Source organism: Triticum urartu, chromosome 7A (genome assembly GCF_056163025.1).
Source record: "Triticum urartu cultivar PI428250 chromosome 7A, HENAU_Tu73, whole genome shotgun sequence".
Lineage (NCBI taxonomy): Eukaryota > Viridiplantae > Streptophyta > Magnoliopsida > Poales > Poaceae > Triticum > Triticum urartu.
The window spans coordinates 73,438,334-73,466,042 of NC_141879.1; the positions used below are offsets into that span (position 1 = coordinate 73,438,334).

General features: G+C 43.0%; 1 pseudogene across 1 annotated transcript; it reads right to left on the reverse strand.

Annotated features, from left to right (window-relative positions):
• Window positions 1-3,493: 3,493 nt before the first annotated feature.
• On the reverse strand, window positions 3,494-6,187 carry LOC147957914 (disease resistance protein RGA2-like; annotated as a pseudogene). Its single transcript, XR_015611080.1, has 2 exons — window positions 6,052-6,187; window positions 3,494-5,767 (listed from the first exon to the last, which is right to left on the reverse strand). The product of XR_015611080.1 is annotated as a disease resistance protein RGA2-like (transcript).
• Window positions 6,188-27,709: the final 21,522 nt, after the last annotated feature.

The following is a 27,709-nucleotide window of genomic DNA, read 5'->3' on the forward strand; positions in this document are numbered from 1 at the left end:
GTTGACTTCTGCGCCAAATTTTATTTTGATATGTACAAGTTGCTATTCACACATGTTTGACCTTAAAAATTTAACTTTTTTCCCCGAAGTCTACAGGGTTTCTCCTTCATGGATTTGTTTACAAGTACAATAGAAGGTCAATTTTATATTAAAAAAATCCCGAGCAGTCCATGTTAACATCCGCCGAATCTGATCTGCCGAACAATTTCTTTCGTGGCTTGCTTCAGATTAAGCAGCAGTGTCGTCTAAGCGATTTCAGTGTTTATTCATGCAGGAAAACAGAGCACACATGAGGGTCAGTTGATTTGCCTCCATCAATTTGATTATAAGGGCGGTAGTGGTACATACTATGCAAGAGGAAAGCCCAAGTTTGGGGTCAGAATTTTTACCTGAAAAACACCGAGTCATTCATGGTCTCTAATGGATCTGCAGCATGAGACGGTGGCATCAGAATTCAGGCATACATGTGTGTTCCTCTGCCTCTGGAAAGTCATGGTCTTGAAAGCCTGTCCGGATTCCAACTTTTGCAAACCTGAAATCATTGGCAAGTTGGCATCGGCAATCTGCTAGGAACCAAAATTGGATGTGCTTGGCGCCAGTTAGTACCAAATGTTCAGAACTCCCACTTAGCAGTTACAGTACGTAATTAAGCCTCTGCTGCCCACGGCGTGCATCTCTGCTCTTTTCGTCTCCGTCAGCGCAGATGAGGAAGGAGCAGAGGGTAGTCCGGCTCGGCAAGATGCTCGCCGACTCATACATCACCACGCTTTGATTGCCTGATTACAAGTGTTCACTGGAATACTAGCTATCCTTGATTCCCTGGAAGAGTTAATTTGGTGATGATTAGTTGTGGACAACAAAACAGATGAATGAATCTGCTCTAGTCCGTAGTAGTAGACTAGTAGTATCAGGATAGTTCATGTCAGGCTCCAACTGTATTGTAGTACGAATTACAACTGTATTGCCGTTGTGTGGAAGAAAAATTCTTCGCTCTGTTAAGTTTCATCTGCCTGAGAAGGAGACTTGTTGTTACAGTACAATTCTGATTATCTACACACAAAAATACAATGATGTACTCATAGGCTGGAATGAGAAGCAGTTCATAACAGTCTCCGTGGAGAAAGGCAAAAATAAATTCTTTGCAAAAAAAGATGCCTCATCTTTGTAACTCGCAAACACATTAAAATTAGCATGAAAATTGGGTACTACTTTCCAGGGATAACTAGCAAGCCAAGCCGCACAATTAACTTGGGATTAACTTACATTCAGAACTCACCACAACTTACATTCAGAACTCACCACACATACACACAGTCAAAAGCTTAACACTAAAGCAGTTACATGAGATGAAGCACCAATATTTATTTATGCCCCATCCAGTGGCGTAATTAAGCACCTCAGTTATAGTCAGGCTTCGACCCAGCCTCTGCTGCCCACGGTGTGCATCTTCTCGTCTTCTTGAGCGCAGAGATTTGGCAAGGAAAGGAGCAGAGGCACCTCATCACACAGGCCCAGGTCTGGCTCGGCAAGATGCTCGTCGACGCATACATAGCCACGCTCTGATTATTAGTGTGCATATGTGCCTTCCTGATTATTAGTGCTCACTGGAATTCTTGTCAGGATAGTTCATGTCAGGCTCCCAAAGGCTCCAACTCAAGGAAGGAGCAGACACGAGGTCAGATTATTACTGCCATTGTTATGCGCGCTGTAGAAATGGTTGGAACCAAAATTCTTCTTCGCCTTGTTAAGTTTCTTCTAGTACTTGACAAAAGACTTGCTGTTACAGGCTTACAGCACAGACTGATTATGTACACACAAAATACAATGTTGTACACATAGATTGGAATCAGGCACAGTTCATAAGAAACTCTGTGGAGAGGGGCAAAAATAAATCCCTTGCAATGAAGCCTCATACATTCTTGTGAAAAAGGGGAAGCCTTATGTTTGTAACTCAGTCGTCCGTGGCCAAAATGAAAAAACAATGGAAACGAAGAACTGAAATGTTTCGAAATGCTTGCAAAGATGCCTAGCAATACAAGTACAAGGTATGACTTGCAAACTCATTGATATTGGCAGAATGGCAGGGAAATTGGGTATGTGGTAGAACATGGGAGGAGCCTTTTGGAGAAACTTACATATGGTAGAAATATATTGGAGTGACACCTGCTTCTTCTGCTGTGCAGATTTGGTTTTAGCGAACTTACCCTCCACCTCCAGAGGGCCTTCGCAAAGAGAAGTACGGGTGATGACCATTGGGCCCACTAATCCCATCCTAGTAAAGGCGTGACAGCTCCCGGGTGATGACCATTGATTATTTACCAGTGAACTCACACGTATGCCAATTTACTTTGTAGCTCTTCTGGAGTTTCATGACGCCATCATCAACAAATCCTCTTACGTGGGACAGAGGAGACCAAGTGGAAATACTCCCCACCTTCTCTGCATCGTCTTTCCAAATCCGGGCAGCCATGTATCACTAAGACATCGAGGGCTGGCAACCGCTCCATGAGACCATGCGGGAATTCATCCAGAGCTGGACAATCCCAAATCCTCAATTCCTTAAGAGAAGTGAGGCCAGACATCCCATCAGGCAGCGCTTTCAGAGCACTACATGAACTCACATAGAGACTTATCAGCTTGGCCAGATTTCCAAGGTTCGAAGGCAGCTTAACCAGACTTTTGCATAACGAAATATCTAGTTCCATCAGGGACAGTGGAAGTGTCCCCTCAGACGATGAAGTGTCCCCCTCCTGGTTGTCACAATCTTCAATACGCAAAACACAGAGGCGATCAAAGCACCCGAGCTCGTCTGTTGGCCAACAAAGAAGATTACTGCATCCGCGAATCATCAGCTCTTCCACAAACTGAAAGCATTTCCATGGCATAAGGCGTGATCTGGACAATCCGGACCTTGTGTCCAAGCTGTTACGGCCTCTTAGAGCCAAATACTCTAGTTTTTCAAGAGGTCTTTCACTTCGGCTTTGCTGGGCGTCTAGAAGCAACATGGCTATGTCTTCCTTAGACTCAAGAGTTAACGTGATGAGAAATGGCCAAGAGCCCAAACGGATACTCATAAAAATCAAACTGACTGCAGTACCGTGAACTCCAACTATACTCAAATCCCAGACAACGGGGATCACTGGAATACTTGCAAGCTTGGGGCAATTTTCTATCCTTAGCACTTCAAGCATCGGGAACTTTAGCAAGCTATGACAAGGCACTCCCATACTATTTTCTGCCCATATCTCCAGGCTTGGTAACTCAAACAACCTCATCCTCTTCAACCTTGGAAAATTTTGGAAAGGAGTAATGTGTCCTCCACCTTCCACATCAAGGCTATTACATAATGTGGTCAAGTTATCCATCTTCTCTATGCACAAAATCTCTAGAGAGACCGAGAGCCATACTACAGGTATACTCTTGCATCTTGGGCAGTTGGACATTTTGAGTTCTTTCAAACAGTTAAACATCTCAGGCTTTCTCATCCATTGTGATATTTCTAGGCCACCATATTCGCGTATCTCCAAATTTTGGATATTACGATGAGGTTCTAAACATTGGAGCACTTCTTCGACATCTTTAGGGTCATCATGAAATTTTTGGTCCCAAAGAGAACAACAACTCAGCTAAATTTTGCTTCTGACTGAGGTTGGCTTCTTTTGCATTCTCCGCACTCTTTATCTTGCTCAAATTCAATAGCTCCAGCCTATTGCTAAGGTGTTGCAAGTCTTTGAGCTGCTCTATTCCAAGGCCATATCCAGTATCCACAACAAATGTTGTTAATATGTGAAGGTTGTTCATTACACCAAAGTTTGGAGACATGCTTCTAAGACTATCACAACCAAAGAGATAAAGATTGATGAGCTTTCTCAATCCTGTCGTGTCTTCTGGTAACTTCCGCAGCTCCTTGCAAGCTACGAGCCTCAGCGTTTGCAAGTTATACAACAAACATATTGAATTTGGCAATGTAACAATGTCAGACACAAAGAGGTCAAGATACCGTAAATGTTTTGCATTTATGGCCTTGCAAATGGCAATTGAATAAGGGGGACAACGCAATGCTCTTAGTGATGACGATACTTGTAGCAACTCTTTAAAATCCTTGTGTGATCCTGAAGGAGCTAACAAAGTGCGGAGGCATGTTCTTCCTTTGCATAACCCACTGATTTGTTCTAATTCATCGGTCTTTGACATTTGCATGTGACAAACATCTTTTAACAATGCCTTCTGCTAATTCAGTTCATCTATACTTGCACATTCATTGCTGACATATTTTGCTAGATCATGCATTAAGTCATGCATTTTACATACTACCATTCTCGGATATTCTAGCACTTTCTTATCTTGGAGGAAGGATCTCCAAACCAACTCATCAAAAATGAATTCTCCTTTCTGTATTAAATCCATTGTTTCCTCTTCTTGTATAAAACCATTTGCCATCCATAGTTCGATCAGAAAATCCTTCTGCATCTCATAATCCTTGGGAAAAACTGCACATAATGCAAAACATTGCTTCATTTCAGATGACAGGTGTTTGTAGCTTAACTTTAATATGGGCATGACCTCATATTTGCCTCCGTCATTATCCCCAATGTTACTTGCTTCAATGCTCTTCCATTCATGTACATGTTTCTTTGAACTCAACAATCCACCCATTGTCTTTAGAGCAAGAGGCAACCCTCCACATCTATTGACAATACGCCTTCCAATGGTGACTAACTCTGCTTGCTCCTCCACACCATTGCTAAATGTTTTGTTTGAAAACAAGTCCCATGAATCATCTGCACTAAGAAATACTAGCTCATGGGGCTTAACCGTGCACATTATAGAGGCCACTTGCTTGCTTCGACATGTGACCACTATAACACTTCCTGGTCCACCAACAGAACACAATAGTGGCTTCAATACATCCTCCCACATTCTCTTATCTTCATTCCAAACATCATCAAGAACGAGAATAAACCTTTTTTGGCCAATGGCTTCCTGAAGTTGCTTTTGCAACAGCTCAATGGTGTCAGGGAGATCACATCTTTTATTTACAGCCAACTCAATAATGGATTTCAAAAGAGCAATGGCATCAAAGTTGTCTGACACGCAGTGCCACATCTTCAACTGGAAATGTTTCTGGACCTCTTGGTCACTATACACCATCTTAGCAAGAGTCGTCTTACCAAGACCTCCCATCCCTGCTGGTCCAGCAGCAACTTGACCACCACCTCCTTATCATCATCTCTTCCAAATATTTTGGTAGAGTCATCCAGTTTTGAGAGTGTCTGCCGCCAAGGATGTTGCCGCCCCTCCCTATGGACAGAATTCTCTAGGCCAAACTTGTTCATCTCCTCAACCAACTTGCTGATCTTCTCGAGGACGTTCTTGAGCTTCCTGCTCATTTCAAAACGGAAGAGCAGCGGGTTGCGGCGCGTGATGTAGCCAAGTACCTTGTTGGAAGTGGACCTGCCGATTTTAAACTGGCGGCGTAGTGCCTCGTACTGGAAGTCGTCGAGCACGTCGTCGGCCTTGTAGGCGACGGACTTGAGCTCCTTCATCCAGCTCTTGACATAGCCATTTGTCATGCTCCTCTCCTCGGCGCTGGCCAGCTTGCACTCGACGGCTAGCAGCTGGCGCTCCAACGTTCGACGGTCGTCATCGAGGCCACACATGCGGGTCACCGTCCCGACGAGTGCGTCTGCAGCCTTGCTGGCCACGCCACGCACTAGAGGAAGAAGCAGCGATTCTGCCATGTTCTTGTAGGCCAGAGGAACAAGGACTGTTGCATATATGAAAGAGAAAAAGAGAGGTTAAGCACTGACAGAACACGAACAACCTTAAATTCCTCCTTTTATTTTACTTTATTTCTAAGTTCCACACTAGCTTAGCCTGTATAGCTCTTGTTCATCCCTCGTGTACATACTTTTTGATTCATATAAATAAAAATCCCAGTGGGCCTTTGCCCTACTAGACAACTAAAAAAGCAGAACGTGTCTAAAAAAACTAAAGACCAGAACAACCGAAGAAGAGCGGAACATAATAAGGATTGAGCAGAGGATTCACCTCAACAACGCCCAAATTTTTTCTTGTCCAAATAGGTGAAGAGCAACAGTACTGCTGCTCACTCCGTCGCCGCCTCTGTGTTGGTCTGTTGTGTGCTATGAGATTGCGTGGTTGCTGGAGAGGGGATGGAAGGAAATGGAGATAAGATCATGGAATCCAACAGCTGTATAGAAAAGGGCAGTGGAAGGAAAAAGATGGAAAGCGCGTGAGGTTTGGTATATTCGTGTGGAAATATTGTATAGGCCGACAACACTTCCTTTTCACTTAATAAATATTTGAGATATCGATATTCAAGCTAAGCTCTATGTCTTTCCTGCAACTTGCACATACAAACAGTTGTCTGTACCATGTATCATTTTCCAACTCGTAGATAGGACAGTAAGCGGCATTTGCTGTGAAGAATGAAGACTTTTCTCACTTGTGTCACTAACGGTTCATCAGGAATATGCAAGAAATTGTTTTCGACCTGTCACTTGCTCTATGCTGAACTAGACAGGAGGCGCGGCACCCAGACCTGGTAATCCTTTTTCTCCTTCTTTTGTTGCTATACATCAGTACAATTGTAGAATATACAACAAAAGTTCATATTATGGTGAGCTCAGTGAACCCAGAGTTATGAGATAAACAGATTTTTGAATTTGAGAAAAGTTATATTATACATGATGCATGGAAAGGATTTTTGCACCAGCTTTGTTCATACCGACTATTAATTTCTGCTGTTATGATAGTTGAATAATAAATAATTGAGAAGCTGGACATACCTCCGTGAGGAAAAACAGATGACACAACCATCATAATTGCATAGGTTGCAAACATGCACATCATTTTTTTTAGTGAAACAATAGTCTGAAATTTCTGAACTGTTTTGGGAAAAAAAAACTCTGAGCCAATAAAAGGCACACAATGGGTACACCATCTGTTGTTTTCGCTGAGGTGCAGATCAATACTCGACACACTACAGAATCATGTAGCCAGCGCACATCATCTGAATCATGTATCATGCACAATCTGAACTGGGTTAGATTCACCACCCTACCATCATCTGAAATTCCTGGTATATGAAACTACATGCCCTGGCCAATCATGCTGAAGCTGAACGGCAACAGCGGCAGGTTGGAACTGAAGAAACTGAAGCTCCATCAACCCAACCGGCGCAGTGCAAAGCTTGAGTATATTCATCACCGCATCTGCCCATACCGTCCATCACCGCATCTCTCTCCTCCACACCCGCCCCACTTCCTTGTCCACCGTCGAAGTGCCGCCGCGTGCGCTCTGTCGGAGGGGACTGCTGACTGCAGTTGCCCCCACCCCCAGATGGGGGCCGACGACAGAGGTGAGGCTTCCTTCCTCTTACAGATGCTGCGGGGGATTTCAGTTTCAGAGATCCCAACCTGCAGCTGCAGGTACGCCGAATCATCCTACGTGTTAGCATTCGTGTCATCAATTTGTAGTCCATCGAACTTGATGTCACAAAATTAGCAGGCCGGGAGATTTACCAGGGAACTCGTGTCGTGTGTATACCATATTGGTATCCAACCATCCATGTTATCCTCACAGCCACCAACCAAGTCGCTGTTGGCCCAGTCCCGACACCGAATACTTTCTAGCGACGGTAATGATCAACAATAACGAACGACGGCGACGAACGGAGCTCGCTGACTGTCTTGGTTCCTGCCCCAAGCCGGCTCGATCTACCCTGATCGATAGCACCGTACACTTTGCGATGACTTTATTGATCTCACGGTTACGGTACAAGTTTACAGGGGGTATATGTACATCACTTCTACTTAGGTACACCCCCGTAAACACAAAGACGGCTTAGATTAACCCATACCTCTTCATAAGTAAGGGTATGATAGTCATAATTTATAAACTCTTCACGTATATGCTGTTTTTTTTGACAAACACGTATACACTGTACATGAACGGACGTGCACACCCTGCCGCGGGCTGGCCCAGTCAGCCTTCTTTTTCTTTATGAAACCGCAAAAAATCGTGCGTCCAGCAGGATTCGAACCTAGGTCCTCCAGGAATTAGGACACCCGCACTAACCAACTCGGCAACGGGAGGTCACGTGTTGTGTATATTTTTTAATACTTAAAATAGGACACTGGAAAAGCGGAACATTTTCTGTTTGGTATTTTCTTTTTGTTTTTTGTTTCTTAAATGCATGAAGTTTTTATAATTAGTGATTTTTTTTCGAAAATGACGACAAAATTTCAAATTCTTGAATTTTTCTTCCAAATCAGTGAACTTTTTTCCCCAAAATTGATTAGTTCTCTTCTCAAATTCATGAACTATTTCGCAAATTGGCGATTTGTTTTTTAAAATTGTTGAACTTTTTTATAAAATTGACGAACTTTGTTTCTAAATCAATGGTTTTTTTTTTCAAATTTGTGATTATTTTCCCAAATCAATGAACTTTCCTTCAAAATCGATAAACTTATTTTGACTTTTTGATGAACTTTTTTCAAAATCAATAAAAGAAAAGAAAACAAAATAATATAAAAACCCATGTAAAAACCGAAGAAAAAACCAGCCCGGTTGAAAAGGAAAACCAGAGTCTTTTTTCAGTGTTATATTTGACGCACTACAAAAGATGGAAAAAGAAAAACTTAGACCATGATCAACAGAGGTGTTCGAGTAGGCGAGATGGCTCCATATAAGAGCACGTCGTTTCCCGACATGCTTGAAAGGGCCCATATTTTTTTTGATGCCTTGTATGACCAATTCAAGGCACCATGCCAAGTTGTTTTGCTTTTCCGTGGATGACTACCATGTTCATGCCCACCAGGTTGAAAAGGTTGGGGTCATTTTAAGAATGTCCAAAAGTAGACCATGTTTGATGGAGGATATTCGGGTTGGCTAGAAGACTCTACCTGAGGGTACATTGTTTCTCATCATTCTTCAAATGGCCTAATTTTTCCCACCTCCTTCTATGAGTAAATCAAGGCACCATGTCAAGCTGTTTATGTTTTCGACAATTCTTGCATTTTTTAGAGTTTTCTCGGTGAAAAATGGCTTATAAATGGTCGGACGTGACACAACATGCATATGTTGTGGGAAATTCATTCAAACCTGACATGGATGCCTACCATGGGCATGCCCACCTACTGGAAAAGGTTGGGGTCATTTCATGCATGTCCAAAAATATATCATGTTCAACAGAGGATGTTCAGGTAAGCGAGAAGGGTCCATTTGAGGGCATGTTTTTGCGGCATCCATTAACTCACCCTAAATCTTTCCATGATCTTATATGATCGATTAAACACACCATGCCAAGTTTGTTTTGGTTTTCGACAAATTTGATCTTTTCTGGACTTCTCTCGGTTAAAAAAGGCAGCTAAATGATAGGACGTGTCGCAACTTGCATATTTTGTCGGAAATCATTCAAACCTGGCATGGATCCTTACCACGGGCATGCCCCCTGCCTGCAAAAGTTTGGGTCATTTAAATTTTTTCAAAACTAGACCATGTTCAATGGAGGGTGCACCCGGATGTGCATGCCCATGGTAGGCAACCATGCTAGGTTTAACAATTTCCGACACCATATGTAAGTTGCGACATGTTCGACCATTTTATCGGTCTTCTTTTACTAAGAAAACTCCAGAAAATGCAGAACTTGTCGAAACCCAAATCAACTTGGCATGGTGCCTTGAATTGCTCATAAAAGGCCATGGGAAAAATTAGGTCCGTTTCTTCTTCTTTTTTGCTGGGGAAATTGGGGCCATTTCAAAGATATTGAAAAATAATGTGCTCTCAGAAGAACCATTCCAACCTTACCGAATAATCTCCGTTAAACATGGTGTTTTTTGGACATCCTTGAAATGACCCCAACTAATAAATATAAAGGGATAAAATTGAAAACCGTAAGTATTTTTTAAAAGCATTTAATAAAAAAATAGAAAAATAATTTGGAATCATTAGTTTAAAAAGTTAGTTAAAACATGTACTTTGGTATTAAAAAAAGAGAAAAGTGAATTAGTAAAATAAGAAATGAAATGAAAAAGATAGAAAAGAAAATAGAACGCTTAGGCCTTGGCCTAACTAGGCGACGACATTGCTCTCGTCGGGCGCGTGTGGGCCCGGTCTAAGAGCTCACGGATTTGAAAAAAGTTCATCAATTTTTTTACAAAATATTCATGGATCTGAAAATTTTCAAAAAAAGTTCACTAAGGAAATTTGCCAAAAGGTTTTCTCGGTTTTGGGAACCTCGGCTTCCCAGCCATTTTTTCCGGCTTTGGGACATTCTCGAAGTTCGTGAACCGTGTTTTCTCTTTTTCTCTTTTTATATTCTCTCTCGTTCATTTTTTGTCTTCTTTGACTTTTCGTTTATTCTGTTTAGTGTTTCTATTTCTCATAAATTAAAATTTTTCGGAATTCAATTTTTTTCATATTCTTCTGGAATTCCAAATTCGATACTCTTTTAAAAAAATGTACATGTTTAAATTTTTGTTATTTTATAAAAAAAACTGTTCCTGTTTTGACATTCTGAGCAAGTTTGAAAGGCATGACATTTTTTTAAAATTTATGCACAATTTAAAAAAACAAATATTAGTCTTTTATGAACAAAACAGGAAAACTAGAAACCATAACAAAAACCGTGCAAAAAAAAACATAAACCAAAGAGTGAAGGTGCTGTGTTTTTTTTTTTTGGCGTTCTGTCTCTCGAACAAGAAGAAGAAAACAAGGTTAGTAAGCATATCAGATGTGCTAGCCCAGATGGTTTGTGCGGTTACACGTACTGCGTGAGTACTGTAGTTCTAATCCAACCGACGACATCCATTTTTTGATGATTAAAACTAAAAAAGCTAAATGGTAGTCGCCGGCTATTATACGAACCTACAACGTATACGTAGAAAAGTGAATACAATTTATAAAAAGTCCATACTATCCTTTATACGTTTTGTGAGGAGAGTATACCGAAGCATTGCTCCTACGTGCGTGTGTGTCTATATATATATATATATATATATATATATATATATATATATATATATATATATATATATATATATATATATATATATACATGCACGTGTACATCTAGGCGATTGTTCCGTATACGATCTGGATACGGCGACTACGTCGGGTTTAACTCCAACAATTACCCCTAAACACGACGTCGTCACGTCACAGCTCCGACGCCGATCTTTCTTCGCATCTCCAAGAACTTCTCTCGGTCTAAAGTCTTAGTTAGCATATCCACCAGTTGATCATCAGTGCAAACGTAGTTAACCTTCATCTTCTCTTCTTCCACGCAGTCTTTTATGTAGTGATACACCGTATCAATGTGTTTGCTCCTTTCTTACCGCACTGGATCCTCGCGTAGAAAAGTTATAGACTCGCCGTCAAGATTGAGCACCATTTGTTCCGGATCTCGATCCATGAGATCACCGTGTAGCCTCTCTAGCCACACACCTTGACATGCCGCAACGGCCACTGCAATATACTCTATTGCATCAACTGCAGGTACTTTGCTCTTCTTGCTTGGCTCAAGACGAGGTTTCATTGAAGTGTCAATTGGATTGCAATATTTCATGCCACGCCTTTCAAGTACCTTCCTTACGTATGCCTCCTGGCATAGTGTGATCCCCTCCGGCTTTTGATGTACCCATATCCCGGGGTAGTAGCTCAAAAGACTGAGATCATCCATCTTGAAAAGCTCTTTCATCTGTAGCTTGAACTTTGCAATCAACTCTTCATCTGCCCCGGTAATTAATAGATCGTCGGTGTAGATGTCAACTAGTAGACGATCCCTTCCTTCACCTCGCTTGTACATTGCATGCTCTAGTGGGGCTTTCTCAAATCCAAGAGAAATTAATGTCCGATCAAGTTTGATGTTCCACTCCCGAGGTCCTGGCCATAGCCCATACAAGATTTTGTGTAACTTCAATACCTTGTGCTCTTCTTCCTCTTTGATGAAACCCGGTGGTTGATTCACATACACATCTTTTATCTCGCCCTTCAAGAACACGGAGTTTACATCCATGTGATGTACTTTCCATGATTCCTGAGCCACGAGCGCGATGAGTAATCTCACCGACTACATCTTTGCAATGGGAACGAACACTTCTTTGAAGTCCACACCTTCCTCTTGCACATACTTTTTGGCTACAAACCTCGCTTTGTGCTTAATGCATCCTTCAACATCTTTCTTGACCTTGAATTCCCACTTGAGCTTCATAACCTTTTCATTGTTGGGAAGATCCACAAGCTCCCATCTATTATTGTCATAGATCCACCCCAACTCTTTTTTCATAGCATGGCGCCAACATTCCTTCGTATTTGCGTCCATAAATTTCGTCGGTTCCTCGGCGCTTACTAGACACTGTAGCCCACTCCTTTTCACCTTTACCGTGTCAATCGATCGAAGAACTTGCTCCGAATATTGTTGTAACACCAGTTGTGGATATATCGATGTAGGTGACGTTGTCCTTTCCTCCAGTGCTTTCGGAGGTGATGCAGGTGCCAACGGGGCATCCTCCCATGCGTACAAGCATGCAGCCGGCTGGGCTCCTGATGCATACGCATCACCAGCACATGGGCAGCGTCCAGCCGTTGCTGTTGCCTCTTTCCATGACTCACACACTACTTGTGAGCCGGCCTGGCCACTAGGCCGTGTGTCCACTTCTGAGTTGTAGCCTGGTGGAGTCTCGCCTGATGAGCCAAGCCCATCTGCTCCACCTCCTGGCGTTCCTCTTGGCCGAGCATTGCTTCCTTCTGGATGCTGGGCATGCTGCACGCGGCCTCCGCTGGCCACATGTACTGCAGCATCCGACACGTCCGTGAACTTTTCGCCATCCTCTGAAGCAACACTCACGCCTCTAGAAGGGTTACCCGATGCCAAGTACGCGCATTGCTTGGCTGGTACAAGCGACACGCCTCCCCGCGTGTCCCGCCTCACATTGTGGTCTTCTGGCGTGACGTCTTCGCCTGGAGTCGAAACTTTCATAGTACAAATATTGCTTCTTCATGGTCGAGCACATGCAGCCATCGCTTCATCCGCTCCAGTAAAGTTGGCACTTACGTCCATAGCATTGACATAAGTTTCAAAATCACTCCCCGCATCTGTAGCTTCGACACGAGTTTCCAAACCATAATCTTGATTGCAAACTTTTTCTTCCGCAAGCTCCACAATTTCTTTAGTCAACGCATGAGAGTCTGGATCCTGTTTGTCCACGAGTTCACACATCAACATCATGTCACTTTCATCTCCTTGCTGGGCCATGAGCGCCTTCTGCTTCGGTGCTTCCTCGCAGTCAGCCTTGAAGTGGCCAAGGAGGCCACAGTTATAACACCTCATTTTTCTGATGTCAAACTTTCTCCTCGGTGGTGGTGCATCCTCATCGTCTGAGTCATCATCCGAGTCGGCGAAGTTCTTTCTCGCCAAACGCTGCTTCCCCTTCTTCTTGCTGCTACTGCTGCTAGATCCGCCTTGCTTTTCTAGGGCGATCCACTGCGCCTTCGTGAGCATCACAAGCTCGTCGTTCCTCCCGTCCCCAAGACTGTACCGCATGCGCTCATCGTGAGCCTTGTACCGTCCGACAAGATCATCGATGGAGAGAGTCGCGAGATCGACGCACTGCTCGATCGCCGTGACAATTTGCAGGTACCGGGGAGGGGCCACGCGCAAGAACCATCGGACAACCGAGGTCTCCGTGAGGTTTTCTCCAAGCGCGCGGATCCGATTGACGAGAGTAGCCACCCGTGAAGCGAACGCATCCACAGACTCATCGTCACCCATGACCAAAGTCTCGTAGTTCCTTAGGAGAGTTTGGAGATTGGCTTGCTTGACGCGGGTGTGTCCCTCGAACATGAGTTTCAGCGTATCCCACACCTCCTTCGTCGTTGCTTTGGCGATCAAGTGTTGGAGGACATCCATCGGCATCACCGAATAAATCACCGACGCCGCCTGCCGATCCTTCCGGTGCTCGGCTCCCTCCCTCAACGCCACCACTCATCGGCCCCGCCCTGCCTGCAATAGTCAAGAGGGGCAGGGGCGGTATAGGGGTCATGTCAAAGCTAGCACTATCATAGTCGAGGTCGTGGCTTCACAAGATCTCTGGATTTGGCACTCTTTCTTCGGCATGGCCCGATCTCACAACGATATCAATGTGCTTCAGCGCTCTCCGGTGTTTGCTAGGCTTGCAGAAAGCAACTGCCCGGAGGTCAGTATTGAGATCAATGGCTACCACTAAAATAAAGGATACTACCTAGCTGATGGTACCTATCCTCAGTGGACTACTTTTGTAAAGACAATCCCCAGCCCTGTAGGAGAGAAGAGGAAGAGATTTTTCCAATAGCAAGAGAGTGCTAGAAAGGATGTGGAGCGTGCCTTTGCTGTTCTTCAATCTCGATGGGGCATCGTTCAGTATACTGTTAGAACTTGGAGCAACAAGAACTTGTGGGAGATGATAACTACTTGGGTGATCATGAACAATATGATCACAGAGGATGAGCATTCGGATGATATCTGTTACCAGGGCTCTCAATTTCAGGGTGATAATGTTGTGCCTGAGCATGGATGAGCGGCAACGTTTGCACAGCTCACTGCATTTCATCATCAAATGCGTGATTGGGAAACGCACATTCAACTGCAAGATGGTTTGGTTGAGTATATAAGGGCTCAAGTTGGCAAACAATAGATGTATCGGCTATCTTTTTAAATGTATTTGAGACGATTTGATTTTTATTTGGCTTGTAAACTATGAGATATTTATTTGGTTGTCAAGCTATGAGATATTTATTTAGATTTCGTTTGTAATTTGTTTCATACGTTGCAAAATGAGCTCAAGCATGGACGCAAGCCGGCCGCGAGGAAGAAAATGCATCCGTGCTTTGGGTGCACGGCCGACCCAAACAGACAAGGGGGTGGATGAGCTGACCTAAATAGATAAAAAGCAAACAAAACACGCGTCCATTTAGATCGACGCATTGAAGTTGCTCTTAAGATGTCAAGGGCTGGCAACCGCTCCAGGAGACCACACGGGAATTCCTCTATGGCTGGACAACTCCAAATCCACAATTTCTTAAAATAAGTGAGGTCACGCATCTCATGAGGTATCGCTTTCAGTCTAGTGCACCAATTCATTAGAGAGGCCGAGAACCATCTTGCTCAAGTAGTTGGAACGATTATTGATTTACAGCTCACACAGGTTGGAACGAGTATTGATTTTCAGCTCATACAGGTAGTGAACCATCCTTAAGTTTTTCAGTATATTGATTATCTGATCGACCAAGATCTGGGCTGTTCACTAACCAAATCGTCTTTACCATAACACTACGCTTTTTTTAAAGAAAACATCCACTTTATTAATTGGAAATGATAGTTACATCGTCTATAAAAAGAGATACAATATTCTCCATATGCTCCTCAAACCAATCTCTAGTTACAGAAACTTTCGCTAGCCTAGCAAGTTCATGAGTAACCTTATTAGCTACCCTATTACAATGTTCAAATCTAGTCAACGGAAAATCGCATGCCATGAAGTAGCAATCCTCGAATACTGCCGCCGCAACTCCCGCCAATTGTCCTTCATTCTTCATTGTGTCGATAACTTTCATATTATCAGAGTTAATAATAAGACGATTGCATCCCACCTTTTGTGCAAGAATTAAACCAAACCTAAGAGCCATCGCTTCTGCTGTTAGTACATCAGCACACCAATCGATCTTCCAATTTCCGCCAGCAATGAAGTTTTCTTTGTCATCTCTGAGCACCGCACCTGTTGTGCCCCTGAGCAGATCATGGTCAAAAGAAGCATCAACATTTAGTTTAACAAAACCCATAGGAGGTCGGCTCCATCCTTCTTTTCTACTAGTCGCACTAGGGGAGTGGGCATTCACATAGTTTGCAGTTATAGCACGAATCCCCATCGAAATCTGATTCACTTCTTGAGATTTCCCTTCATGAACCAACATGCGTCTCTCCCACCATAAATACCAGGCGGTTATCGCGATTAATTCACTTGTATTTTGGCAACCTAATATAGATATTCTTGGTGTGGCATAAGAAGTAAAAATTCAAGAACCGCCTCACCCACACGATTAATAACACAAGCTTTCTTAATTACCTAGTACATCCCCAGCTTTCCTCAAATCTCTTTTGCCTTCTGACACAGAAACAAGATGTGCTTTGTATCTTCTTGCCCATTCGAGCAAGATGGACAAAGGGGCGAAACTTTTATATGTCTATTGGCAAGTGTAACACGACACGGTAGAGTTCCATACAACGTTCGCCAAATAAATATCTTTACCTTTGCCGGACACGATAATTTTCAAATCTTACCCCAAATAGGATTGACATTGGTACGACCCATACCATTAGTATATTGCAATTTCCTCCCGTGTTGTTGGTTTCATTCCTCCAAATAAGCTGATCGAACAGTGAATACACCATTTTTGGTATAGCTCCAGGCGATGTAATCTGACATATTCTGCATAGGGAGGGGAATCGGGAGGACCCTTTGCACATCAATTAGCCACAAAGTTTGTCTCACCAAATCTTCATCCCAGAAATTTGTGATTGGATCAATAAGATCAACCACCTTTGACAGAAGTTTCCCACCTCTAGGAGTAACATTTTTCTATTCGCACAATTAGGAATCCACGCATCTCTCCAAATATCGATGTTTTGTCCATTTCCAACTCGCCAGATATAACCATTTCTCAAAGAGTTCACTCCCGCCATAATGCTTTGCCAAGTAAAGGAGGATCCCTTCTTTAAACTTGTGTTCATCAAATCTCCCTCGGGGAAATATTTAGGTCTCAAGATGGTTGCACATAAAGATTCCGGATTATCGAGAAGACGCCATGCTTGTTTAGCTAATAGCGCCAGGTTGAAACAGTGTATATCTCGGAAGCCCATACCTCCTTGATCTTTTGGAACACACATTTTCCACCATGCCATCCAATGCATCCTCTTCTGATTGTCCTCGTCACCCCACCAAAACTGCGACATCGTGTCTATAATTCCTTTGCAATTTTTTTTAGGAATTTTAAATACGGACATGGCATAGGTGGGGATGGCTTGTACAACAGATTTGAGCAGAATTTCCTTCCCTCCAGAAGATAACAATTTTTCCTTTCATCCACTAATTTTCATAATGATTCGATCGATCAGGAACTGGATACAATCACTTTTGTCCATGCCCACATTAGCCGGCAAACCCAGGTATTTGTCATTGAGGACTTCAGTCATAATATTTAAAATTGTACATATTTGTGCCTTGTTTTCCACTTTAGTATTGGGACTAAAGAATATACTAGATTTTTCAACACTAACCACTTGCCCCGAGGTGGCACAATACAAATCCAAAAGTGATTTCAGTGCCTCCGCACTCCGTGGATTGGCTCGCATAAGGATCAAAGAGTCATCAGCAAAAAGGAGATTAGAAATTGATGGGGCATCTCTGCAAACCTTTATACCGGAAATGTTTCCATTCTCCTCCGCATTAGCTAAAAGGGCAGTCAAACTCTCTGTACATAACAAGAATAAGTAGGGAGAAAGGGGATCTCCATGCCTCAATCCTCTAGTTGGTTTAAAGCTCACGATAACACTACGCTATTTTCTCACAAAAAGAAGACACTATGCTAATGAATGAGCCTTGTAATAATCACATACTCCCTCCTTTCTGGTTTATAGGGCATATCTCAAAATTTTAGTTTTTCCATTTTATAAGGCTCAATTTGGTTGTTCTCCATCACATGTTCAGATTCCAAGGTGCATTAAATCATTGCATGTAAGTATTAAGAGAAAATTGACCAATGCATGTACTTTATGCATGCATGCATTGCAATTAATGCATTGATAAACATAATTTTTAAGGAAAACAAGAGCATTAATTAGGTGCTTTTGCAAACTACAAAAAATATTCCATCACTCACCATCTACCTTGGTTGGTGAGATTTTTGAATTGAGCCCTATAAACCGAAAAGGAGGGAGTATCAATGTCCTAGTATATAGTTAATTAATGCAATAACGGTCCTTGTACGGCAACGCATGGTTTTTCTTTTGTGCTTCAAAATTCTTCCACTGAATTATTATTATTATTTATTTTTTGCCACTGAATTATTGTGGCTCTTCTTTTCCTGCATGTCATGTCTTTTTACCTCTTTTCCTCGGTATCCCTCCTTGCCGTGCCCCACCCGAAAGGATATTGGAAAAAATAAACAGCATGAAAGCTGCACCCTGACGAAGCTGCGTCATGTACGTAGTAATAAATACTTTTCTACACTATTGCATACTCCCTTCGTTCTTGAAAGAGTGTAATTTCAATTTTGTTGGAGGTTCAAACTATCTCAAAGTATATCGGTCCTATTAGAGCATCTTCAACGCTTAAAATGAACAATACATCCGTCCGTGGTGCGGGGACTAGTAGGTGGACACGAATGTAGGAACAGGCCAATCAATGCTATCCGCATACATTTGAAATGTATATCAACTAACGACGAAATTCTTGCAAACCGACTGATTTTCATATAATCTAGACGAGATTCATTAAATTTTACATATATTTTTTAACTACAACCTATTCTAAACCTAGTCTAAATGACCGCCGGTGTCCGTTCCCCATGTACGGCCGGCCGTGCGCCCCGCAAAGTGAAGCTCCAGCTCCGCCTCGGCAGTCTACAACTCCGCCTGCGCAGCCTACAAGCGGCTAATCGACCGACGAGGATGAGCCCACCAATCTTACACTACTAGAAAAAGGCCTGTTAGTGGCGCATCTATTTTGGCCATTAATGACGCACTATAGGTGCGCCACTATTACCACGCCACTAGTAACAAATACTAATGGCGCACCTCTGGTGCACCATTAGTAATCCAGATAGTAGTGGCGCACCACCTGGTGCGCCATTACTAACCATACATGTGTGCCACTGGTAAGATAAACATGTGCGCCACTGGTAAGATGAACAGGTGCGCCACTACTAAAATTTTGAAATCTGGATCTGGATTTGGTACATTTTTTTGGCAATTTTTTCCGAATTTTGTTCTGGTACGTTCTTTGTGCCGGGGAGATCCACATGTGGCTGGAAGTAGAGGAGGGAGGAGAGGAGGGAGGAGGAGGGAGGAGAGAGGAGAGGAGGAGAGGAGGGAGGAGAGAGGAGGAGGAGGAGGGAGGAGAGACCGTGAGGAGGAGGGAGGAGGAGGAGGTCACTGGAGAGGAGGAGGAGGAGGTCACCGGAGAGGAGGAGGAGGAGGTTGCCGGAGAGCCGTGAGGAGGAGGAGGAGGAGGAGGTCACCGGAGAGGAGGAGGAGGAGGTCGCCGGAGAGCCGTGAGGAGGAGGGAGGAGGAGGTCGTCGGAGAGCCGTGAGGAGGAGGGAGGGGCATGGAGGAGGGGAGGAGGAAGAAGAGGTAGGTAGAAAAGGGAAGAAGTGATGGAGGGGAGGAAGAAGAGGTAATATATATAGTGGTTGTGGCGTTACAGACTTAGTAGTGGCGCACCATGGGTGTGGTGCGCCATTACTAGTTTTGAAATTTCAAAACTAGTAATGGCGCACCACACCCATGGTGCGCCACTACTAACTTTGTTTATTTTTTTGAATTTGGAAGGCGGGAAAATTACTAATGGCGCACCTCACCCACGGTGCGCCACTACTAATTTTTTGAATTTTTTTGCCTCTAGATTTTAAAAGCATCGTATCTTTTATTCTGTTAGGTTTTTGAGGATTCTAAAAACCTTCAACGGGGTTCCCCCATTTGAATTCGGATGTAACCTTTCGAGTAGATGATTTTTCATATAAAAAACTTTTTCATCGGAGGTCGTATGCAAAAGTTACGGCCATTTTACCGAAACACGGCGGCCTTTTGCAAAAGAAATTCAAAATTCATGTTTGTTAATTTTCCTAACAACTAGAACACATAACACATGGGCATCTATGTTTTTTTAGAATTTTTTTGAATCTTTTATCATTTTCTTTTATTCTTTTTAAACCTAAAGGGCGATCCAGGGGGGTGTGTGTTTGTGTGTGTGAGACGTTAGCAATGGCGCACCACACCTAGGTGCGCCACTACTATGTAGCATAGCAGTGGCGCACCTAGGTGTGGTGCTCCATTGCTATGTCTGCTGGGGGGATGGACCAAAAAAATAGCAATGGCGCACTGCTCATGTGGTGCGCCATTAGTAAAAACATAGCAATGGCGCACCTGATTCTGGTGCGCCACTGCTATATAGTAGTGGCGCACCACATACATAGTACGTCATTAATGTCCATATTAGCTATAGCCGTTTTTCTAGTAGTGTTAGCTCCGGCGGGAGGGGAGGAGCAGTGGATACCGAGCGCCAGCGACCTACCATGCACTACTCTTTCTCACACGCTAGCAGCGCCTATGGACGTGTCACCGTTGTTGTCCCGGCGCCATACCGCGACCGTCACAGAGCTGCGAACCTTGCCCCTGTCATCATCATCAGGCCCGTAAACTTCATCTGTCGCCTTGCCGATCTCCTTGTAGGAAGCCTCTAATCCACCTGATACTGGCGGTAGCGCCAGCGGTCACGGCAGATGTCATGGGCGGAGTGGTAGGACTGGAGCAGCGCCTCCTGCTCCACCACCTCCACATCCGCCATGATTCCCATGCCGACGGCGAGTAGCTCCTCCACACACCGGTGCTCGTCGAGAAGGCGGAGCTTGTAGGCTGGTCGGCGTGCACCTGCCAGAACGTGGCCTCCCGCTCCTCCACCACCATGTTGGTGTAGTGAGCAGGGGCATCGCCCCATGGTGATGCCGGTATTGGCCGCCACAGACGCTAATGTCGGATTATCGCTGGCCTCCTCTGGCGCGCCCGCAACGCCGGCCTCCGGTGAGCTCATTTGTAATGGTCGCGATCTCCTTCTTCTGTTCGGACGAGAGGCCGTCCCACAAGGCTTTGGATCTCGAGGTGGCCATGGCGGTGTGGTGCATAGAGGAGGTAGAGAGCGGAGGAGGGTGGATAGTTGCGGCCGTGTTGCCGACCTGGGCTTTAAATAGCGGGCGGAGGGTAGGCCATGCGGCGAGGTCCTTAATGTTGGGCGGTAGAGGGATGGACGGGCAGTGCCTGAGTATGTTCCTCGGAAACCGTGTACATTTAATGGAGGAAGGCGGGAGAAGTTGTGCCATTTGAATGGAGTGAGACATTACGTGCAACGAGAAGCGGCGCGGGCTACGTTCTCGGACGACGCACCACTTCATTGCCGGCTTCATTCAAAGGTCGCGAACGCTCTGGGTTGGCATGAATGCGGCGCTGACGCTCTGTAGTGCCACTGACCAGCGTCGAGTGGGAAAGCACGCGGGCGGGGGAGAGGGTTTTTGGTGGGCCATGGTTGCCAGACGCGTGCACAACGGTCTGGCCGCCTGCAAAGTCCCCCCCCCCCACCCCCCACGCCTGACTTTGTTTCCAGTTTGTGTGAACTGCCAAATGGGCGAATGTAAGAGACCACGTTGGATGGCAAAACACATCCGGACCACGCGGTCCATACGGTTACGGACGGTATGAGGGTCCGTGTTGGAGATGTTCTTAAGCCCCAATCACAAATCCTAGCATTAAATTTTGTGTAACAACGACATCGCACATGATATATAACTAGAAGGGTTGAGCATGCTTTGTTGCGCTATCGATGTTTTTAAATTTTTGTAATCAATCTATCTTATAATATAAGGTGTATTAGTTTTTTGAAAGGTCAAACATCTTTAAATTTGACCACATTTTTGTAGAAATATATCAATATCCATAATATCAAATCGGATTCTTAGATAAACCACAAAATGAATTTTCATATTTTTATTACTATTTAGTATTGTGGATGTCGATATTTTTGCCTCTACACTTCGTCAATATTTCAAAAAAGTTGGCTTTTCAATAAACTAATACACTTTATATTGTAGAATAGAGTGAGTATTAAGTTTGGTTAGTGGGGAAGATGATGGAGTGTCTTTTCTCTTTTATTCATATAATGTAGTGTTCTGGCGGGCTTTCGCGGTTTGATTTTGTGTTGTCTGCTAATCAACTCATACTTATGTTGGTAAATTTCTACATCGGTGGCTGCATACACTATGTTGCTTCTATAGTTTAACATGTTGATGCTTTTTTTAGGTGATGAGAGGGTGCCTAGGATTGATATGTTTTTATAGGCTGGTTGCTTCCAATTGATTTGAAAAATTGTTGATCCAGTCAAAATCATGAACTAAATCCAATATTTAATTTCAAAATGGATTAGGAGAGCTCTAAAATAAATAAATAAATAAATATATATATATATATATATATATATATATATATATATATATATATATATATATATATAGTGAACTGAAATAATTAAGCGAGAGATTGTCGACCTGGTCAAAATTGGTGACCTCAATTGAATGAGAGGCCTCCAATCCTAAAAGGCTTACGCTGTGTTCGGATGTTTGTATTGTAGGCCTCCGTATTGAATTGGTTTTAATTCCAATTCAGGGAGGAAACCGTAATGACATGAATACGAATTCACATGTTTGGATGCTCATGAAATTGGCCCATGGAATCATAATCAGTTTTCAATACCAAATCATGTTCGGATGACAAACTATGGAATTGCGTAATGCTTTGTGCTTTCTGCATCAAATTAAAATCTGTACAATGTGTGATAATTGAATGATTATATAGGAATAAAAATTAACAAACATTTTACAAATGCACAAAGGAAGAGAAAGAAGGGGGATCCAGCAACACCTGCAAAAAAATAAACATGTGATCAGTAAATTCATGGGAACGTGGACATCAGGGAAGAACAGAACAAGGGAAGAGGAAGAACTTAGAAAAGGCTGGCTGGTTAAGCAAAGGAAGAGAAAGAAGGGGTCCATGGAAGGGGAAGAAGAAGATGGAGGAGGAAGGGGAAGTAGATGGCATGGGAGAGGGGGAAGAAGATGGAGGGGTTGCGCCAGCCAGCGAGATGGATGGAGGGAGCACCGGCCAGCGAGATGGCCGGGATGGAGGTCGCGCCCGCCAGCGACACAGGCCAGATGCAGGGCTGCACCGGCTCGCGGGGCAGAGGAAGGAGCTATGCAGGGGAGGGAAAGGGGCCGCATCCACGGGGGCTTGAAGATCCGCCGCCGTCGGAGAGAGGAGGGGGAGAAGGAGGGCCATGGAGTGGGGATCCATACATGCGCCGGCGGCGGCTCCTGAAGCTTGCGTCTCACCTCACGCGCGGGAGGAAAGGGATAGGTCTCGCGCGAGACTGTCTCCAAGCGGTACGTTTTGCGGGAGTAACCCAATTCGGGCCAAATCGGAGGCAGAGACCTCTGTATCGCGGGAGGGCTGCGCGCGTGGAGGCGATTTCGGCTCTGTATCAGGCCCGATTCTGTCGCTCGATTCGATAAACACCCGAACACCTGAATTGGCACGTAGCCAATACCATATCCAATTCGAAGGGGCTAATTCAGACATCCGAACACAGTGTTAGTGATATAGTAGATTTGAACCATGTGCACGTAAAAGAACTCTGTGTGATCGCTTACTCATCGCGATCGATTGGCTTAGCTGAACCGTGCTGCACATGTTTTCCTTGCGCGGCGACGACTAGCATCATCAGACACGATTGACAAAAGCAAATCATGTGTGAAGTTCAAAAAACGGTTCTGGGAATCTAATCGAGTGCGATAATGCGAAACATCGCACACATTTTAGAGTGGTGCATCGTGTGCGAAACTGGCACACGGTTGGCTCTCCTTAACCGTGTTGTACAATCACATACAATCCTTCGACATTTGTTGTGTGCGAAGTTGTGTTCAGGCGATTAATTCAAACATAGAACTTCATTTTTTACCATGACAAACATAGTATCTCCGTCCATGTTTATTAGGCCCCCTCTTAGTTTGGGTTGAAATTTGATCTAAATAATTAATTAAATAAATGCAAACTATATGCCACAAAAATTATACTATGGGAAACCTCTTTCCAATACAAATTCAACAATATACTTTTTTATCATATATAATTTATATTTAGTTAGTTTTGCAGCTGGTCAAAGTTAGACTCAATATACGAAGGGGCCCAATAGACGCGGATGGAGGGAGTACTTACACAGCGGAATTACTTAATTCATAAGATCAAAATGTTGGAATTACATTTACATAGATACCATTTGTAAGTTTAAAACTAAAATATGTAACACACTGTGATCGTGTATGCGATGATAAAAAAAAGTGTTCTCTCAGGGCTGTCGCGGACTGTGATCGTGTCGTTTGGGCCTGCATCTTCAGTTGTAGGTACACATATGACAGTACTACCATGAACCGGGCATATGCCGGCCTGCCGAGGATCACATTGTATCCATTACGGAAGGGGACAACATCGAATTGGACTATTTCCAATCTGAAGTTCTCCTCATCACTGAAGAAGTCTTCGAGCTCTATCTACCCGAGGGGTTGGACGGGGCGGCCTGGTATGAAACCGTGGAAGCCGGTGTTGAAGGCTGGAGGTAGGATCGGGAGATCCTGATCTTGGCCAGGGTGTCGGGGAAGATGATGTTGAGGTCGCTGCCGCCGTCCATCAAGACGCGTGGGAGGCGGAAACCCCCAACAATTGGATCCACCGACGGGGCTTACATGCCAGGGTGGGAGATATGGGTTGGATGGTCGTCGGTGCTGAAGGTGTCCATGGTATCGGACCATGCGAGGAGCTCACTCCAGGACGGCTCTGTTGGGTGGACCGCGTGCCGGATGAGTTTCTAGTTTCAGCGTGTCTCCGACACCGGGACGATCATGTCCATGGTGGGTTAAAGAAGATCCATCTTTTTTACGGCGGGCAACAGCTCACACATATTTCCTTGCCATGTGGATTGAGTTTGTGTAGCACGTCGTGGTCTCTCCGTGTTCATTGAAGAAGAACTCAATCGCCCTGAAGCATATGTAGTCGATGTTCAGTAGACGAAAGTTTGGAGCCATACCCTCGAGACTATGACAACCAGAAAGATAAATATAGATGAGCTTTCTCAGTCTTGCCAAGTCTTCTGGTAACTGCCGCAGCTTCTTGCAACATATGGGCCTCAATGTTTGCAAGTTATACAACATGCATATTGAATCTGGCAACCTAACGATTTTAGACCCAGAGATATCAAGATATGGTAAATGTTTTGCATTTATGACCTTGCAAATGACACTTGAAGATTCGGAGGAATGGAATGCTCTTAGCGATGCCAATACCTGTAGCAACACTTTAAAATCCTTGTCTGGTCTGCTTTTAGACATATAATCGGCCCATGATTTTGAACAAACTAACAAAGTGCAGAGGTAGGTTATGTCTTTGCATACCAGACTGATTTTTTCCAATTCAGTCTTTGACATTTGCATGTGACAAACATCTTCTAACAATGCTTTCTGTTGAGCCAGTTCATCTATACTTGCGCATTCATCTGCGACATCTTTTGCTAGATCATGCATTAAGTCATGCATTTTGCATGTTATTGTCTCATATTCTGTGTTACTAACCACTTTCTTATCTTGGAGGAAGGACATCCAAACCAACTCATCAAAAATGAATTCTCCTTTCTGTATTAAATCCATTGTCCACTGAGAGGAGAGGGGAAACATACGTACTGTAGTACTTTTGCAAGACGTCACAGTCACCATGTGCAGCCACAACCCAAAGCACATAATTATGGATTAACTGCTACGATGCGATGGAAGCATGAGGATAAGCACCAATTTTCCTCGGTTCATTATGTAATAGCCCTCCCAGGTCTGTGTTTGGATCACGCCTGTGTTCCAATGTCGCGCAGCGCTCCCAGGTCGAGGCCTTCTGCCATATCATGGAGGAGAAAGGGCAGCCCCCACAACAGATGTGTTGAGCTCTCGAGATTCCTTTCGCAAAGAGTGCAGAAGTACTCATTGGTCCAGCCGCGCCGTTGGAGCCGGTCATTGCACCAAAATCTGTCATGGTGCAATAGTCAGGCGAAGATCTTCATGCTGCCCGAAGCCCAGGCCTCCCAGAAGTTCAATCAAGTATTAAGAGACAACCTGAGGTTAAAGCTTCACCAACCAATTCGTATCTCGATGCAGGTCACTCCAATTTGGCGGGTAGGTCACCGATTAGCGACATAGCGCGTACCCCCCTCACAAGCTGGTATTCATATGGGCCAGCCCATTTTCGTATTTCATCTCCACCGTTTTTTAGAATGTGAACCGGCTTTTTTCATTTTGTTTTTTTTTCTTTCCTTCTCCTTTTAAGCCTTTTCTATTTCTTTATATTTTTCGTTTTTCTTTTATGTTTTGATTTTATTTTATTTTTCGTTTTGCATTTTTTTTACAATTTGTGAACACCATTCAAATTCGTGAATATTATTTGAAATCATGAACATTTTCCAAATTCAATAACATTGTTTTGAAATCTTAAACACTATTTAAATTAATGAACATTTATTACAAATTCTAATTTTTTAAAAAAATCATGAAACTTTTTTAAAATTGTAATTTTTATAAAAAATGTGTTCATTAATTTTAAATTGTGAAAAACTGTTCTGAACCGGAGATTTTTTTTGAAATTTGAGCTCCATTTTGAAATTCAAGAACATTTTCTGTTTTTGGCAAACATTTGTTTACTTCATTAATATTTTTGGAATTTTTTGAACTGTTGTTAAAATTCCTGATTTTTTTAATATTTTCATAATTTATAGAAGTTCGTGAATATTTTCTGAAACCTTGAACATTTATTGAATGGACGAACATGTTTTGAATCCGTGAGCATTTATCATTTCTTGAACATCTCTAAGATCATGAACATTCTTTTACAATTTGGAACCTTATTTTAAATCTGTAATTATTTTTAAAAGTATAGAAGTAAAACTTAAAGAGAAAAAGCCAAAGGAAAAATTTGCAAAACCAAAGGGCTTCCTGTATCATGTCATTTTGTCAACTTTGAATGTAAAGTATTCAGTCAAACATGGATGGTAAGTGACACTTCTAATAGAGGAAAAGAGCTCAGAACTGCATACACATTTGGAATATTTGTTTCTAGAAATTGTGTCTCAAGCACACCGACGCTAGGATATGATGACCACAACGTTTCGATGAGATTTGGCTGTATGTAATGTGAACATTTGAGGTAACAATGTGATAATATAAATATGAAAATACATATGATATATATATTGGAGGATAACTATAAGTAAAGTTGCATATGACTTTTGGGTGATAACTAAAACTAAAAATACATATGATTTATTGTGTGACTATTACATAATTTTGAAATATTTATTAACCATAAAATAGCATAATATAATGGAAGTTAGCATGCATGTTACTATGGATTTTTTCCTATGCATGGTTGCATGTTGGGTTGGGCTGATCCATCCATGTTGCATGGTGAGGTGGCATACTTAAATATTGAGGGAAATACGTTAGTGAGAGATACAGAAGATTCATGAGTATTTTTGAAATTTGTGAACACTTTTTGAATCTAGGAATATTTTTAAAAATTTATGAACATGTTTTTGAATTTTTGGATCAATTTTTGTGTACATTTTAAAATTCTTGTTTTTTGAATCAATGGTAATATTCTAAAATTTAAGAACACTTTTATCAAAATTCCTGGCATTTCTAAATTCACAAATATTTTCCAAATTCACTGTCATTTTTAAAAATCCATGATATATTCTTCAAAATTTTGGATATTACTATGAGGTTCTAAACACTGAAGCA